Raw genomic sequence first — 18,112 nt, forward strand, 5'->3', positions numbered from 1 at the left:
GCAGAGACTCACCACCTTCACACACTGGAAAGTCATCCACAGACAATTTGGAGGTTGCTATGCTAGAGTGGAAAGAACATGGCATGTGAAGTCAGAAGAGGAGACTGGGTCCTGGCTCTGCCTCGAGCAAAGCTGTGTGACATCAGGCCTGGCACTCTACCTCTCTGAGTTTCAGTTCTCTGTGAACTGTAAGATGAAGGAGTAGATTTATAATAGCCAAAACACGCAAACAACCTAAATGTCCATCAACAGATAAGTGGAAAAAGAAGACGTGGTGTATACATATGATGAAATATTACTCAGTTTAAAAAAGAATGAAATGCCATTTGCAGCAACATGGATGCAACTAGAGATTATCATACTAAACAAAGTAACTCAGGAGGAGAAAGACAAATACCATATGATATGTGGATTCTAAAATATGACACAAATGAACCTATCTATGAAATAGAAACAGGAGGCGGAGGGAGGGAAGGATTGGAATTTGGAGAATAGCAGACGTAAACTATTATATATAGGATGGATAAACAACAAAGTACTACTGTATATACAGCACAGGCAACTATACTCCATATCCTGGATGGAAAAGAATATATGTATATAAGAAAATAGAATAAAATGAATGAGTTAGACTAGCTGCCGTCATAGTTTTCTTCCAGTTCTAACATTCCGTTATACTATTATGCTAAATACTGCAGCTCCATCAGTCATGTCCCCTTCTACTGAATACCTTCCGTATGTCCAGTGCTCTGCTGAATACTAGAACAGTCTTGCACTCAAGGAACCATCCAGTCACTTATGCCAGCAGCCTGTAAACAAGCTTCTACAGTATGCAGGGAGAGACACGTGGACAGGGCGATGCGTCAGCTGACCCGGCATAGAAAGAGGGCAATCAGGAACAGCTTCCCAGAAGTGATGCCCAGGCCAGTAGTTGAAGTAGGTAATTAGACCAAAGGAAAGGGTAAAAGGAATCTTATGTACAAAATGATCCCCAGAGAGGAATGGCCCAATAGGGCATGCATGATGAGAGGAGTTCAGAGATAAAGTAGTAAGAAAAGCTCCTGTCAGCAACCCAGAACTCCGACAGCCCTCTACTGTTCATCCTAACACCTCTCTACACAGCCACACTCTCAGGGTCAGCGCATGCCAACACAAGGCCAGTCCACCACGCAACCACCCAACTCCTGCCCCCAGCCTGTCCCTCTTCCCCTGAGTCACATGGCCAAGCTACACCTGCTTCACACACAGGCTTCCTCCTCGTCACAAAGCAGGCCTTGCTTTCAACTCTTGCTTGGTCCCTGGTGCCCAACCCACAGCAGCTGTTCCAAATAGTTTCCATCTTCCTCAGAGCCACGGCCACAGCCCACCCACCCCACTCACGCTCAGCAGACCACCCTCCCCACCTCCTCTGCTCCTGGGAACGCCTGTCCGAGCACTGTTCCATAGCAACCTTTCTGCCCACCTGTCTCAGCTCCTTCCTGCATAGCCCAGGCCAAGCTGCGGGGACCTCTGCTCATCAATACAGAAGAAAGTGAAAGGAAACAGAAACCATAGTCATTCACTCATGCAGGCTGTTGCCCATGCTTCTGACTGGACTCTGAAACAGCACACTTAAGTGGGACGAGGTCTATGTGTCTACCCGCATGCCAAAAGGTTTTATGCAAATATTATTAGCTACTCCATAACCACTGCTTGAAGAAACAAGTAAACAAGATTTTGCTCACTTTTTTTTTTTTTTGCAGCACCATTCAGCATGTGGGATCTTAATTCCCTGACCAGGGATCGAACCTGTGCACTCTGCAGTGGAAGCATAGTTTTAACCACTGAACCGCCAGAGAAGTCCCCAAACAAGTAAACAGATTTAGATGCTGAGTTGCAAATACACAGTATCTCCAGGCATGTGAACCAAGAATATAGCCTAGGACTCTGCCAAAAAGATCCTTTCTATTAACACAATGGCAAGGCCTTCACCAGCTGGTTCCTGCTTTGCTCCTATACACCGTCCATTTAATGCCAACCCAAGCAGCACTGGATCATGGTAGTGCCATTTAGTTCTGAAATAAATTTCCTAAAAACACAATGTAATATAAATGCTTTTAATATAAAAAGCATACTCCTATAGGTTCCATATATTGTATATACATTATCCTGAACTGCATGTATAGTTATTTATTTTTCCACGTTCTTGGTGCCAGCATAAGCTCTCAGCCAATGGACAGCATAGCACGGCCTGAGCCAACTGCTGATCCAGCCCCAAGCAAACTGCCCTAGCGTCCTCTAGGGCACCGCCCTGTGTTAACATGTTCTACAACATGTATTGTTTACTCCACTAACACCTGTCTGCCGTTCATTTATTTTTTGTTCTGGTCAACAATTTTGACTGATAATGGCTAACAGGTGGTCTGCAACTGGTATTGGACCTGCTATCAAGAAATAAAGGAAAAGCATCACCCACTTGGAATAAAGGAAATAAAGGAAAATAAAAAATAAAGGAAGAAATAAAGGAAAAGCATCACTTGGTAAGTTCAAGTGTCCAAGAGACTGACCAGTTAACATGGGTCAGCTTATAGGCTGGGAGCACTGATCAATGGAAACTCTATAGAATGCCAGGAAGATAAATCCATCTGCCCACACCATCTACTAAACAGAGCTAGAGAACTCTCTTGCAAGGTCAGGGTGACACTGTGAACTCCTGAGTACAGAACCCTTTATACATTGTTCTCTCATGCTTATTCCAGGTAACCATGAGGAAGAAATGGCATTAGGAATCCTCCTCCATTTGACAGGGACAGAGTTAAGGGACAAAATAGGTGATTAGATAGTTAATTCCACTAGGGGATTGGAAGTTAAAAAACAAAAAGTATATATATATAATATATGGGAGACCCTTGAAGTTAATGATCACTCAGGAAAGCAGAGTTGCTTAGCAACAAAACCATGCAACAGAAGCACAAGACATGCCCCAAAACAGTAAGACAATGGTGGCATGAGACCCACATCCTGCTCAGCGAGCTCAGTAAGTTAATGACCCCAGATCATGCTATCTGCACACCTTAAAAAACAAATTTATGGAAAGGTGACATTTCAGTGTGAAAGACCCTGTCCATAGCCAGGACAGCATTAGCGTGGCCATATAGAGACAAGAAAATTCCCCTGCTCAACCTGGAGGAGGCGCTAATGATGAAAGTATGACGTCTACTCAAGCATGAGAAAGAAGGTGGTCTTCTCCCCCTCCCCGCTTCTCCTTTGATTATAAAGGAAAGTTTTCAGGGTGTGACGCTCTCTCACCCTAATGGCTTGTAAGCTTCATGAACATCCTATTCTAATACATCATTTCTCATCTACTACTTTGCTTCTCGTTGAATTCTTTCTGCGCTGAGACATAAAGAACTGAAGCTCCTCGGCACTTCCTGAAACACCACCTAATGGTTTCACATTGAGATATTGGTCTTCTAACCCCCTAGAACTGCTTATGTAGTTGGTCGCCAGAGTTTCCCAGAACTCATGTGCAGCTCTGCGTGTGTGGGTCACATGACAGAACATGACAATTCTAGACTGTTGGGGTTTGATTGAAACTCAAACACAATCTCATTACATATAAGAAACAAACAAAGCCTAGGGAAGGGTGGGTTGTCCCTGGGTAGGTGGCCAGTAAGGGCCCAAGAGGTTACCAGAATGAGAATTACTGTCTCTTCCTTGGCCAGTCCAGCAGACCAAGAGTATCCGAAGAGCTTTCACCCAAAGCCAAGCAGCTAAAAATGAAAAAGGATCGAGAGATTATCACCATTCTGGCTAGCATTTAGTTTTTGGAAGTTTACAGGAATAATTTTAGGAGGAAAAGGGCGTTATTAGAAACAGACTGATCACAATAGCTTGTAAGATGGGAATGATTTAGATTAAATTCACATGGTTATTAAAGTTTTAGGACTGCTTGTTGGCTTTTGTTGGTATGAAGCTCCTTTCCTATAATCTACTGAATATTTTGGACCAAAAAATTAACAGCTCTGTTTCACCAAAACATCAGGGACTTCTGTCATCCAGTTTTATAATTTTTTTCTGCTTATTATAAAAAGGGAAACTAAGAAATCTTCAAGTTCCTTCAAGTTCAGTAGTTCAGCTCCATTTGAAAGAAAGAAAAAAAAAAAAACTGGAACGATTTAAGAGCAAATATAATTAGTAGATTTGTATAAATGTTTCCAACATGGTAATTTTATGAGCAAACCACATTATACAGAGTACATGATTTGTTTCAAAATTAATGTAATGATTGGATATCTGTAAAGAATACTGAAAAATTACATTATTGCTGTCTTTCCTTCCCCTCTTATTTAAAAAGGCATAAATCTCTAAGGAAAAAAAAAACATGTTTCACTCCACAGACAACTATTTTTCTATCACTGTAAATGTAGTTTCCACATTTAAAAAGGGGGATACCAAAATGATTCTTTGCTGAACCTCAGTATCCTTTTATCTGTCAAGATAAGATTTTAAACTGATACTGAAAGTCAGGAGTTACAAAGGCTGGAGTTACATAGGCTGAGAGGGCCAACCAGGTAATAAATGATGGTCTGGGGACTGCAACAAATTGGGACTCATATGCTCTCATGTGACGGGACAATGGCTGTTCCACTCCAGCCTATGCTGTTCCATGTAAGAATATGGCTCAGCACTGTTAGACATTCTCACTGTGTACAGCAGCTAGAAAACCAATCATGTGAAACTTCCCCAACTTTGAAAATTCTGGTCACTTACTTTAAAAACTTTTAAAATACTGGTGTTTTATAGACAGTTTGAAGAACAAAATGCTATAAACATGATTAATTCAGGAAGCAAATTCAGTGTCTAGAAACACAAACTTATTGGAAAATGAAGGATGGATTCTATATACTGTTTTTTTTAATATCTCTTTTTTAAACCTATATTATTCCCCTATAATAGCTTTTCTCTTGCCCAAGGGGAATGAGGATGGTGGAATACATAAATTTGAGGAAAAAGATTGAAATTAGCTGTTAGAAAGCAAGAAGGGTAAAGATACCTTTACTTCCTTCTTTAATTAAAACAACAGAAATTCACTTAAGAATATTTTCAGCTTTTGAGTCCATGTTGAAACAATTCCAGAAGTTGCACATTTCATCCAAGTCAGGCTGCCTTGAACATAGCAATTTTCCCTAAACTTTTTGTCCAATCAGAAATGCCACCCAGAAGTACCCAGAGGCAGCCACTTTTATAATGGTATGTTAATAGTTTATATGACTAAGTTAGAAGGCATGATAACCAGATGGGGGAATGTCATCTATTTAAAATGTAAAAGTACTATCTATGCAAATTATGTTGGTACATATGCATTTGGGGTGGGGGCGGGGGTGGTGTTCTTGACCCTTCCTCTCACAAAAAAGCCTAAGAACCAATACCTGATTATAAAAGTGAAAGTTCAATTGTGCAAGTTCAAGCACAAATAATGTAGTCTTTTTTTTTTCAAACATACTCCTGCAGGAACCTTTTTTTTTTTCCTTTTAAATTACTGACGGAATCAGCAGACCAGAAAAAATCTCTTACTGAGGAAAACAGAGTGAGTCATCTCTGTGCTGATAAGAGACTGCAGGACCAGGGCACTGTTGTGAAGCAGGTATCAGGTGGGGCCTAGTCTAAATCAGTCAGTGGAGCAATCAAGATCATTTCTTTCCATGACATTCAGTGATCACTGGAGATGATGTTGATGGCCTTATCTCAGTGGCATCCCCAAGCACAATCTAACATCTACTTCCCCAAACCTGGTGAGGAGGATGAGGGACTGAAAAATATCTCACTATTTGTAGTGACTAGATAGAAAAGGAGAAAGTATCTTGTTTTTACACATGGTTGGCTGGCAAATGTGATACAATTCCCTGTTTGTTTTAAAAGTATAAAATCAAACGTGTGAATCTCCTGGAGAAACATCAACCCTAAGAAATGTGGCTGCTGCACAGAACGGATGTCATGGCTCTGTAGGACACAAAAATATTGGCCAGAAAACAGCTTTATGAACCTCTGGGAACACAAACGGACATGGTAGCCCAGGAAGATACTTTTAGACAATGACCTCTGCAGAAACAGACCCCCAAAGAGCACACACTCCAAACAGTGTGGTGATCCACTCATTAGTCTTAGACACTGGATTCAGTCTCGGCTTTCAAAAAAAGTTACAACTTGGGCAAATTACTGACATTTTCTGAGAGGTGCTGAGATTTTTAAAACAAGGAAAATGAGTTTGGGAAGTTCATTTTGAATGAACTCTGCGGTTAGGAACTATCAACCACAACAGATTCCAAATCCCATGTTCTGATCCACAATGCAGTAAGACTTTGCTCTACAGGGCAGCAGGGAGATGACCCCCTGAAACGAATATTATTTGTGCCTCAACTCATGGCAACTACCCCCCATTTGAATTCACATTTGTCTAAGGTGGCTGAATAAAACATTAGTCAGAAACAGCCTTGAATCCTTTTTGAAAGAGCGAAAGAGGAAATGAAATTGGCCTGATTGACGTTTTTGTTAACACACAAGAAATGTGAAGGTCAAGTTAAAGAGGCTGTAGGGGAACAGAATTTGCCACCCCAAAACATATCTCTTTGGCATATTAATTATTTTAAGCCGGTTATAGTTTCTAAGAAACAACAGACATGGGAAAAATTCTGAAAACCAAACAGAAGTGACCCTTTTAGAAGAAATACTTACAGGTAAATCTTCACTTGTAAGGGTGTCTCCCTGGCTGTACCAGGTAGAGGAGGGTGATCAGACCTCTAGAAACTCTTATCAGTGGATAAGATGATGATTAATCTACATAATAACCTTACCTTAGCTTACAGTCCTTTTCCTGGTCACCTCCCATAACTGACTCTCATCCTCTTTTATCTTTAGCTAAGGATAGTTTTGAAAGCTAGTGTTGGACACTTGAGGCAGTTACTTGAGTTTTCCTGGGTCTCTCCCTTGCATACAGGGTGTTACACTTTTGTTTCATTTTCTCCTGTTAATCTATCTGATGTCAATTCAAATCTTAGACCAGTCAGAAGGACCTAGAACAGTAAAGGAAAATTTCTTCCCAAAGCCTCACACCAAGTTGCTGATGAACATGAAGCCTTACAACAAATAAAGGCAATGGAGATTAAACCAACAATGACCTTGGTCAACATACACATCAAGCAAGAGTCCCGATAAAAACAAGTAGTGAAGGAACTTTAGATTTTTCTAGGTCATTTGTTAAGCCAAGAAGAGGTACTATTATTCTTTTGAAAGGTAATACATAAACCAAAAGATTTAGGACAAAAGGGTGGAGACTGAAAAGTAAGTTCCCTTCATATACCACTGCCCCCCTCCAAGGTTACTCATCTCCAACATCTCCTTCTAAGATGGCCCATATGCACATGAGCAACGAAGCACTATTTCACACACCTGGCTTTTTTTAAAAAAACATAAGGCAGATAGTACCATTTTTAAATGTCCCACCACTCAAGTCTCTGGGGGCATGGGAAGGTACCAAATTTTTTTTTCTCCTCATTCCTAAAACCACTTGCTAAAAAGGAAAGAGGAGAAATCCTCACCCTATGACTGCCAGTACGTTTCATTCTTTTTAATCTTATTTAGGTTCCACTCTGAGCAAAGATGACAAGTGAAAACCAGGGTTGCTATCAATCGTCATGAACATTCCACTGAAACCTTCACTTTACCATAAATCAGTGGTTTCAGATATAGAACGCTACCAATAAGTGCTCATTTTCCAGAGATTAGATATTCCCTAAGTCTCACTGAGAATATTTTCACCAAAACACAAGGGTCTTGAGATACATGGAAAAGCAAGTGAGGGCTGCCCATTACCCTGGGCAATGTGAAACAGCACATTTCAGCATGCTGCTTAGCCCACTGCCCTCAACAGCTGCACAGTTTTCCATGCTTTTGTCATTTGCACAAAAGGCCTTTAAAAAAAAAAGACAAAAAACCAAGCCTGGAGAAAAAGTGGAAATGTTTCAAAGAAGAGAATCTTGAAATTATCCAAGAACATCTGGGGAGGGCTAACCTGAGGCTCACAGGGCAGCCAAAGACGGTGGGACCCTAAACCTAGGAGAGGGAGGAGGCAGACAGGCTTTGAGTTGGTAACTTTGGGAAGGGGGCAAAGTGTCTCTGGGGGCTGGAGATAACCAGACTAAGGAGATTTCCCAGGTAACGTGGAAACAGAAAAATCAAGGAGTCCAGGGAGAATATGCAGGAAGCTCAGTGGGGTGTTTTCTCTGGGAAGGGGACAAAACCAATATAGAGCTGTATTCTGTGCCAGAAACCCACAAATAGATGAAAATGGAAAATGTGTTTGCTCAAAAAATAATCTTCTCCTATCAGTGGCTGATGATTAAGGGTGTATGGGTGGTCCTGAAACACATACATCTACTACAACCATCACTGTCTAGTTTTGCTGCTTTATTATCTTGTAGCATTTATCTTTGGTATTTCAAAGATATCAAAATATTTCATAAATTGTGGTCCTGCAAATCAAGGTTGTCTGTTTGACTTTTTCATAAAATTATATCACAACTTTCACTGCCAAATTACTGATTTTCAGGGACTGTTTTCCATTTAGCAAACCTTCATTTAATAAAATTTTGAGTGTGATCAGAGAATGAAAAAAATTTGCAATGTATTAACTAACAGTGAATTAAACTTCATCAAAATAGCTTGTAGAAGTTCTAGTGCATGTAAAGAACAGTGTAACTTACAGGCTATTACTGGCAAAGGATGCTGGATCCTTCTGCTTGCTAGCCAAAGACAGCCATGTGCCACTTGCATAAATGCAGTTTATAATTCACTCAGCTGGCCAGATTTTATATTTTTTAAAATTTATTATTATTATTATTATTATTATTATTTTTAGTTCTCCCACTTTATTGCTACCAACTCTTCTCCCTCCACCCTCATGCACACATGCTCAGTCATGTAACCCCATGGACTGCAGCCCGCCAGGCTCCTCTGTCCATGGACTTTTCCAGGCAAGAATACTGGAGTGGGTTGCCATTTCCTTCTCCAAGCTGGCCAGATTTTAAATCATGCAATTCTAAAACTAATTTTCTTGATTTGGAGGAGTCACAGTATTTTCATTTTTTTTAAAAAAACATAAGGTGAGGCTTTATTACTATTTTCATGTCATCTCACTTGAGTCATTTATATTTGTATTACATGAACTTATCCCTTATTCAGCAGTTTATACCCTGATGCTGGGAAAGATAGAAAGCAGAAGGAAAAGAGGATGACAGAGGATGAGATGGTTGGATGGCATCACTAGTTCAATGGACATGAACTTGGGCAAATTCTGCGAGATGGTGCGGGGCAGGACAGGGAAGCATAGCGTGCTGCCGCCCATGGGGTAGCTAACAGTCAGACATGATTTGGCGACTGAACAAATCCCTTATTCATTAGAGATGTGTCTTCATTCACTTCTTAGTAGGAGTTTTATATGGAAAATCAACACTTTGCCTTTCTTTTCTTTGTCCAAATTCTACCTATCCCTTCTTTCTCTCCCTGAATCATCATCTCCAGTCTCATAGCTTCAAATACCATCTACATGCTGATGACTCTCAAAGGTACCATTTCCAGCTCCAGCCAACTCTGAATTTCTAAATCTCTATGAATATTGAAAGGGCATTTCAAACTTAATATGCCCAAATGAAACTCTCAGGGTCCTCCCCAAACCTCCTTCTCTGTTCCCCATCTTAGTAAATAACAATACCATTCACCTAGCCAAAAACACTGGACTTACCCACTTTTCTTTTTGCTCATACCACACACTCAATCCAGCAAGTTCTACCTTCAAAATATACCCTGAGCTTGACCAGATCACATCATTTTATATTCACCAAGTTAATCCAAGCCATGCCCCTATCTCTTGCCTAGACCAGAAGGGCCACCTACAGGTCACACCGATTCTATTCTTGCCCCCAAAAGTCTATTCTCCATTCAGAACCCAGAGAAATAATTTTAAAGCTCAAAGAAGATCATATCACTATTTTACTCAAACTTCTCAAAAGGTATCCAGTCACACACAAGGTTTTGGAGTAAATCTCAACTCTTTATCATGCCTATAAGATCTACCACTGACCTCATTTCATATCACTCTGCTCCCCATAACCACTTTCCAGCTCAAGGCCAGCCAGACTGGCTGCCTTCCTGTCGCTCTATCCTGCCAAGCTCAGCCTACACCAAGGCCTTTCTTTTTGCCTTCTGTTTCCTCTGCTAACCACTTCTCCCCAGATTTCTTCACTACATTCAGATCTCTGCACTCAGTTTCTACCCACCCCTCTCCAAACAAAGACCTTCTCAGACCTCTTTCAAAAGGAACCCCTCAGGTTTGGGGAAGAATGGATACATGCACATGTATGATTGAGTCCCTTCACTGTTCACTTGAAACTATCACAAGATTGTTCATTGGCTATACCCCAACACAAAATGCTTTTGATGTTAAAAAGAACTCCTCTCTTCTTTTATAGCACTTATCACTCCCTGAAATTTTATTATCTATTTAGTTATTTCCTTCATTCACAAAACATTTATTCATGAGCATCCACCACATTTATGTACAAGGTGCTCTTCTAGGAGCTGGGTAGAGAGCAGTGAATAAGATCCCTGCCCTCATGGAAGTCACATTCTTGTCACCCCACTCAAATCCAAGCTTCAGTCCTCTGAGTCCCCAGTGCCCAGGGCAGTGCCTTGGCACAGAGTGGGCATTCTATACTTGTTTATTGAACGAAGGAAGTGTCCCACCCACCTGAGACCACCTGCTTCCACGAGGACTCCACCATAGACCTCTTCCTAAAAGATGGGACTCAGAGGAAGCCAGAATGTCCACTGTGTCCCTTTAGGCACAGTAATGGGGACAGTCAGCCTCCCTAACCTTTCAGTTGGGTCCCTAACCTTGGGCCTGACCAACTGCCCTTCTTTCCAGCCCCACCCCAGCAACCTGCATACTCCCCAAGTGGCCATGCCTCCAGGTCATGTCTCACTGGGTCATAAGAGCATCTGATTCACCTAGTTAGGAGTGGACCAGGTAGTCAGCAGCAAACAAACCAGCTTCTCTCAATCAATAAAGAATGGCTGGAATCAAGACACATGGGTCATATTGCCTTCCTGGCTCATGGTCCCCCCAGCTCAGAACTCACGTGAGACCTTCACCATCGACTAGCTAGTATGCCTCCAAGCACTCTTAGCATTAGAACACACTGGTGTTAAGGACATATATTTGCCTCTTTCAGCTGCCACAGATGCAAGACATTTACCTGCTGTGATGAGTAATTAAGTTTCTTTTGGAAAGCGGAAGAACATTTGTTAAGTGTGAAATTATCTGATGGCAAATAAAAATGAAGGTAATTGTGAAACAGAGTTAATTTATCTTTCTTAAAAATGGCAGCTGGAGTGGTAGGAAGGAAAAAAATGAAAATGCAAATCCCTTGAAGAACCACTCTGGAGGACTCGAAATATGTGTTTAAAAATCCGTTTCTAACATACGCGTTCACTTCTCAACTTGTTAGCACAGAATCACCCGGCTCTACATCTCAGAACCAAATAGGATTACTCCATATTTGCTCAGTATTTTATTCCCTTGGAAGCATTCTCACATAATCTTTTAGCAGAGCAGGAGTCATTTCACTGTCTTCAGGCCCAGGGAGGTCAAAAAATGCACAATAAATAGCAGAACCAGGTAGGTAGCAGAACTCATATATGCCTAGGCCAGTCCCAGTTTCCTTCCTTCTATGACAAAAAACACAGCGTGGTTCTCTGAAAATCCCATTCTATAGTCCACTGAAAATATGTCCCTCCATTGTAGCAGCAGCAGCAACAAATAAAATAAAACACATATTCACCAGTGGTGTAAGGTGCTGGAAAGATGCATTGGTCCTGGGGCTCTGAGCAGGGAGAAGGTCTCACAAACTCTTCCAACAAATGCCACTCCTGCAATGACAAACATACAAGACATCTGAATCAGGCAATCTGTGGCCTCCCTCCAAGGAGGCCTTCCAAATGCCAATGGCTAGGCACCCTGTTTAGACTCAAAGTCTCCCTCCTCATCTTCCAGCCCCACTTCCTTCTCACCCTGACCTCCCCTAGTAGAAGCCAAATCTTTAGTTCACTGGCTGAAAAGGTCCCATGAGAACCGATGGATCTCAGGCAGAAAGAAGATCCTGAGACCATCTATGACAGATGACAAGTGGGTCACCTCTAGCCTGTACAGGTATTATAGTAATCTGCAGGATATGTTTAGAAAATTTGAGCCAAAAACTTAAAAATTAAGAACCGTCAGGTAAAATCCCAGATTTCTGACTTCTCTTTTCAAAAAAGAGAGGATCTGTCAACATGGCCCCTGTTCATGTCTTAAAATAATCAGCTGGTGCTAAGAAACAGCTGCCCTTCATAGGCAGGCTTGGCTATTCCCATATGCCACAGTCCCTATCGCTCCCTAGCGTCTCAACACAAACAAAAGCTGGGGTGATCACTGTCCTTGTGTTACTTTGTTCGAGATACAGAAATATTTCCCTCTCCCTGTGATTCTAACAAAAGTGGAAAATTTTGTTCTAAGGGGTTGAGCTCTAAGAGGGGGAAAGAAAGGTATAAGCACATACAGCAACTTAAGTTATAAGACCTCATTTCTGTAGACGTTTGCATCCCCTGAACAAGAATGCCACTCCCATTTTACGTAAGTGAAAGCAAGAAACTGACTTACCTACTCCCACAGTTAAAACTGGCTCTGTCTCTAGAACTGAGGTTCAACCCTGGACTTCCACTATGCCCCCCTGCACAGCAGTCTTCTATTACAAAGCAAAAAGTCAATTTTATATATATATATACACACATACACACAGGGGTAGGTATGTGTTTCTCTCAAAGCTAAATACTCAATTTAAGGAAACAGTTGAAGTAGCCAACCTACTCTGTACTAAAATGCTTGCCATACCTTCATTTGCCAAAGAATATAAGAGTAAGTTATATCAGGTCCCCTATGGGCCTGTTATCTAATGTGACATTTTCAATAAAATTGTGCTGCTTTAAGTACACAAATACCATGAATTGGCTACTTCAAAAGTACTTGTGTAACGTTCCAAACTGTCTGAAACACTCTTTATGCTAGAAAAATGTCCCTGAATATGCATCTAGAATACAAGGCTATCCATAAGCTTACATACAGGTACAAGCACTGTAATAAATGAACAATGTTCAACTATAAGGTCACAAAGGGAGTTATTTATATCATCCCCTCAAAGAATGTATTGATTCTCTCACTCAGCAGGTATTTACTGAGTCCTATTACACGCCAGGCAGCAGGCGAGGTGATGGATACATGAAGAGGTTCTGTCTGGGCAAGAGATTCAGACACTCAAAGACTTCTAAAACAACCGGTGAGTGTAAAGAGGAGAGACGCAGGTGGATGGGAGCCCTGAGTAGGGGCTCCTAGTGCAACTGAGGGGAAGAGATGCATGCTAACATGGCCGGGGGTCAGAGGAAAGCCTGAAGCAGGAATCGGAGTGCGTCAGGCAGGGGGCGAGCCAAGGGGAGGTGGGACTGACAGGGACAGTGTGGGCTGGAGCAAAAATTATGAACAGCCCCTTCGATTTACACTGTCCAGACCTTATCTTACAGGTCTTAAAAAACTCCACCTTATGCCACCTGACCCAGCATCTATCAAGACTTGATGCACAGCCCACAGGTACACTCTTGAAAGTTGACCTTGCCAAGTGGCCAGATCAAAAATGCCGCTAGTTTCAGCCCCGCTGCCAGGCAATGCCCATCGGTCGCTCCCTGAGGGCAATCAATACTGTCCCAGAGTCTGCAGGACCCTAGAAACAAAGGGGTAGAAACACTCAACCTTCTTGTATTTCCAGAGCCTCCATGATGTCTGAGAAGACAGTAAACAGATTTTTCCCTGTGCCATCACAGGATGGTCCTGTCTCTACCTCGAGACCTGGATTTCTATAGCCAGAATCTACTGTGCAGTCGAGACTCAGGCAGCAAGTTTTGTGAGAAAGCGTTCCAAAATATCTGCCCATCAAAATGCCAAAGTATTTGCAGGGCAGCAGTGGAGACACAGACATAGAGAACAGACTTGTGAACACAGTGCAGGAAGGAGAGGGTGGGATGATTTGAGAGAAGAGCACGGAGACACATACCTCGCCATATGTAAATATGTAAATACACCATATGTAAACAGCCAGTGGGAATTTGCTGTGGACACAGGGAGCTCAACCCAGTGCTCTGTGACAGCCGAGAGGGGAGGGGTGGGGAGGGACACGGGAGGGGAGTTCAGGAGGGAAGGGACACAGGTATGCCTATGGCCAATTCATGCTGATGTATGGCAGAGGCCAATACAATATTGCAAGGCAATAATCCTCCAATGAAAAAAAAGAAAAAAAATGCCCAAGTGGAGGTCCCCCTTTCTTCACGGATAAGAAAGAGAGGAGCCTCCAGCCCTGATCCAGGTGTGGCAAAGTCAGGGCAGCATCCCCCAAAGACAAGCTTTTCGAAAGGGACAAGAAGAGGAATGAAGGCCAGATACACGGCCATGGTTAGGGTTCAGGGTCAAGGTCTGTACAAGGAAACAAGGACGCATCTCTGGATCTGTACCTGCTGGGCAGGTTCCCAAATCTGGCTGAAAATTAGAATCACTTAGAAAACGAAAACAGCTTCTTGGGCCTCAGACCTATCAAATCAGAATCTCTGGTTTGGAGGTCTAGGAATTATATAGGTGATTCTGATGCCCAGACTCTGATACTCATTTGGAAAAGGATTACCTTTCACCTTTTTCCAGAACAACCTTTCACCCTTCAGAACAATGTCAAGGTCATTAGTTGAGCATCTTTCTGGCAGGATTTAAGAATGCAGGCTTTGGGAGAGTTGCACATCCTTAGTCTGTTTACTTACTACCCCTACCTCATACTTTCACCACGATCACTTAACTCCTTTTTACTTTAAATAAAGATAAAAATGGCAGCAGCCAGGATGGCAACTGGGTAAACGAAGCCAGCCTCCCTCTCTGCGCTAATCCCTGTATACCATGACCCAGTGCCAGGGCACCCAGACTACTGGAGCTGTCCAGTCTCAGCAGATCTGAGCCCTTTTACACCTGTGTCAGCTCACCCTGACAGAGCAAAGGGTCTGGGAGCATCTGGTCACCAACATGGCCTTTGAGGAACAGCTCCAAGGCACATAGTACTCTGATCAGGTCCCTACTGCCCACCAAAGAGCAGGACACTGCAGATCGATGTGCCGCCTGGAAACCTGCCAAGCTGGCCCAGCACTTCTCTTCCCAGATTCCCACTTGTGGTCAAGAAACGGCCTGAACAATCTCAAGCCAAGAATGGCAAAGTAAATGCTATGTACCACAAGGATGACAGATCGGAGTAAACCTGTTTCCTGAATGGACCAGCCTAGACAGATCTCTTCCCTGACATCAACAGATGCTACCGGGTGACCTTCAGACAGCCCAGCACCGGAGAAAACCACAGCTGACCAAGGTCAGTCTCCCTGGCTGCAAGGCCCAGCAGCAATCCATCGTATCCTTTACCAGAACAAGGAGACAAGCAGCCCCTTCAGTCTAAGGGCTCTCCTCTCTGGCCATATGCAAATCTGGAAGGGTCCAGTGGGGCAGGAAGTCTAGCAAAAGCACAAGATGCTTCTGGGGGGATAAGCAATCCAAAATTTCTTGCAGAACCTTATATCCTTGCATAAAACAAGAGCCTTCTCTGACCTAACCCTCCAAAAGACATCACAAGAGTTGCTCAAAGCCCTGCCAAATACCCTGAACCATCAGCTCCCTCATCTATATCCTCATCTCGAGCCCAACCCAAGAACATGGAACAATCCTGGATGTTGGGACAGTCACCCTGGCCACCTTCATTCCTACTCAACACGAATCCAGACCACCCAACCAACTCTGGACCAACAAAAGCCTCTCTGGATACATGCTCTCATAACTACCACATATCTCTCCTTCAGAGCACAAATCACTTATTTTTATATTGTTTTCCCACTAACATATGGATAAGGATCCATGCTGATGTCTGTTTTGTCTTTGTGTTGTTGTTTAAGCTCTTTTGTTTGCTTGACTGGTGATCACTGAATCCCAATAGTGACTTCAACCCCTCTAGGTTCCTTCAATGTATACCACAAATTTCATGCCTTCCAACTGAAGGATGACCAAGTCAATCCATTCCCTAACCGCTCAGTCTTGCCACTGGCCTCTGGAATCTAATTAGTCACATCCATCAATTAGTCCACTAATTCAGTAGACTAGGAAGGACCTTGCTCAGAAGGTCAGTGTAGGATTGGTAAAGCACTAATCCAGTTGTATTCCCAAGGTCAAGTTCAACTGCAAAGGCTGATGTCAGCAAGGAAAGTTTTACCAGGTGATGAGGAGAGAAGAGTCAAGACATGCAATCTGAGGTTCCTAATGGACCTCCTAACCCTCAACCTGATGCTCAAAGCACCTGTCCTTTGCCTTAGAGGGATGGTGGGGCCTGGCTCCTATCTCCCACCAGGAATCTGATCATAATTCTGGCTATGAGGCATGATGTGACACAGCTTCAAATTTCTGGGACTGCTTGATTGCCAGAGCTGTTTCCTATTACTCTTCAGCTCCTATAAACTTCTGGGTCCCTAACTATTGCCTGGAATTCTGGTTTCATGCCCTCCCCAACCCCTGCTACTTCATTCGTGTGTGTCCTAACTCCCACCTGACCTTGAGGCATCCTGCCCATGACATTCACCCAGATCCTGGCTCTACCCCCTCTGCACACACCCCTCCAAAGCCTGGCACGCAGGAGTGTCCACTGAAGGTAACTCGAACTCCAAGGCCCAGCTTTCTTCCCAAGCTCTTGGGAAACTCTCCACCCTCACAAACTCCAGCTCCTCCATCAATAAACCCAGATGGTCCAGGGGAGAAAAATCAATCCCCAGCTGGCCTTAAGGCTGACCAGTTCAGGAGAGAAACAAACCACAACGATTATCTTTCCTTTTTGTGCAGATTTTTAAAATCATATTGCATTTATTACTTTAAGATGTCTTTAACATAGACAAAACGAACTGTTTTTACCTATGAAAGCACTTCCCTACTTCTCAGAGCAAATCCCACTGGGTCCAGTGCCACACCCTCAGGACCTGAATGCCACTGAAGCTTCCAAGATGCTCAATACTCAGGTGGCTCCTATGTCCCAAACACTGCTCACCCCTGGTCTTATTGCCCCACTGTCCCCCTTCCACACCCAGTGGCAGAAGAAAGAAATCTTTGGGAGCTTTTTATAGCTTTCCCACCTACTCCACAGATTCAGTAGGAAGGAGAACGAAGTTTCCAAGTTCTCTGAATGACACAAAGCTCTTAAAGTAGAATAAAATTAGTCAAAAAATAGCAAAATGATTTTTAGCTCCCTTAAAAAAAAAAAAAAGCACACCTACTTTATTTAAATGACTCACAGTGACTTCATACTTTCTTCCACTGGGATATGCTCTCCTTTCTCCCAAAGGTGGTGGGACCCTCCTTTCTTCCCATCCACTCCTAAGACAAGATATCTCCACAAGATACTTGTTCGGATTTGGGGGCCCCCAGGGAAAATCTTGACAATGAACAAGTCAGGCAATATTTCTGCTCCCAGGATGGGATAAATAAGATAATTATGGATTGAAAGTAGTTTTTGCTGGTGGGATTGAAGTTAGGTAGTCAGGGCTAAGCTTAGTTAAGAAATGATATATGACCTGAGTTCTCCCTGGTGAGAAAAATCCCAGCCACAAGAAGAGACAGGGAAAGAGCTTTGCAGACAGAAGGAGGAGCAAATGCAGAGACTCACAGGGAACGAGCCTTGGGCCACCTACAAGGAGACTCTTCCAGTTCATCTCTCCAATACCCAGCTTTCCATGCAACTCCACACCACCACTCAGCTCACGGCTCAGCTGTGTGGCTCCACCAGGCCTAAAGTCTAATAAACTCTAATAAAAGCTCAAGGGCTTCCCGGGTGGTCCAGTAGTTAAGAATCCACCTTGAAAAGCAGGGAATGTAGGTTTGATCCCTGGTCTGGGAACTAAGATCCCACATGATGCAGAGCAACTAAGTCCATGT

General features: G+C 42.9%; 1 protein-coding gene across 35 annotated transcripts in view; it reads right to left on the reverse strand.

Annotated features, from left to right (window-relative positions):
* The window catches only part of SORBS1 (sorbin and SH3 domain containing 1), a 232,472-nt gene that overhangs the window by 158,115 nt on the left and 56,245 nt on the right, over positions 1-18,112 (reverse strand). For all 35 annotated transcript variants that reach the window (XM_043925955.1, XM_043925944.1, XM_043925954.1 and 32 more), the window contains one exon: positions 11,877-11,964. The gene's annotated coding sequence lies outside the window, so the exon portion shown is untranslated. Of the gene's footprint in view, positions 1-11,876; positions 11,965-18,112 lie in introns of those variants that run through there.

Source organism: Cervus elaphus, chromosome 15 (assembly GCF_910594005.1).
Source record: "Cervus elaphus chromosome 15, mCerEla1.1, whole genome shotgun sequence".
Lineage (NCBI taxonomy): Eukaryota > Metazoa > Chordata > Mammalia > Artiodactyla > Cervidae > Cervus > Cervus elaphus.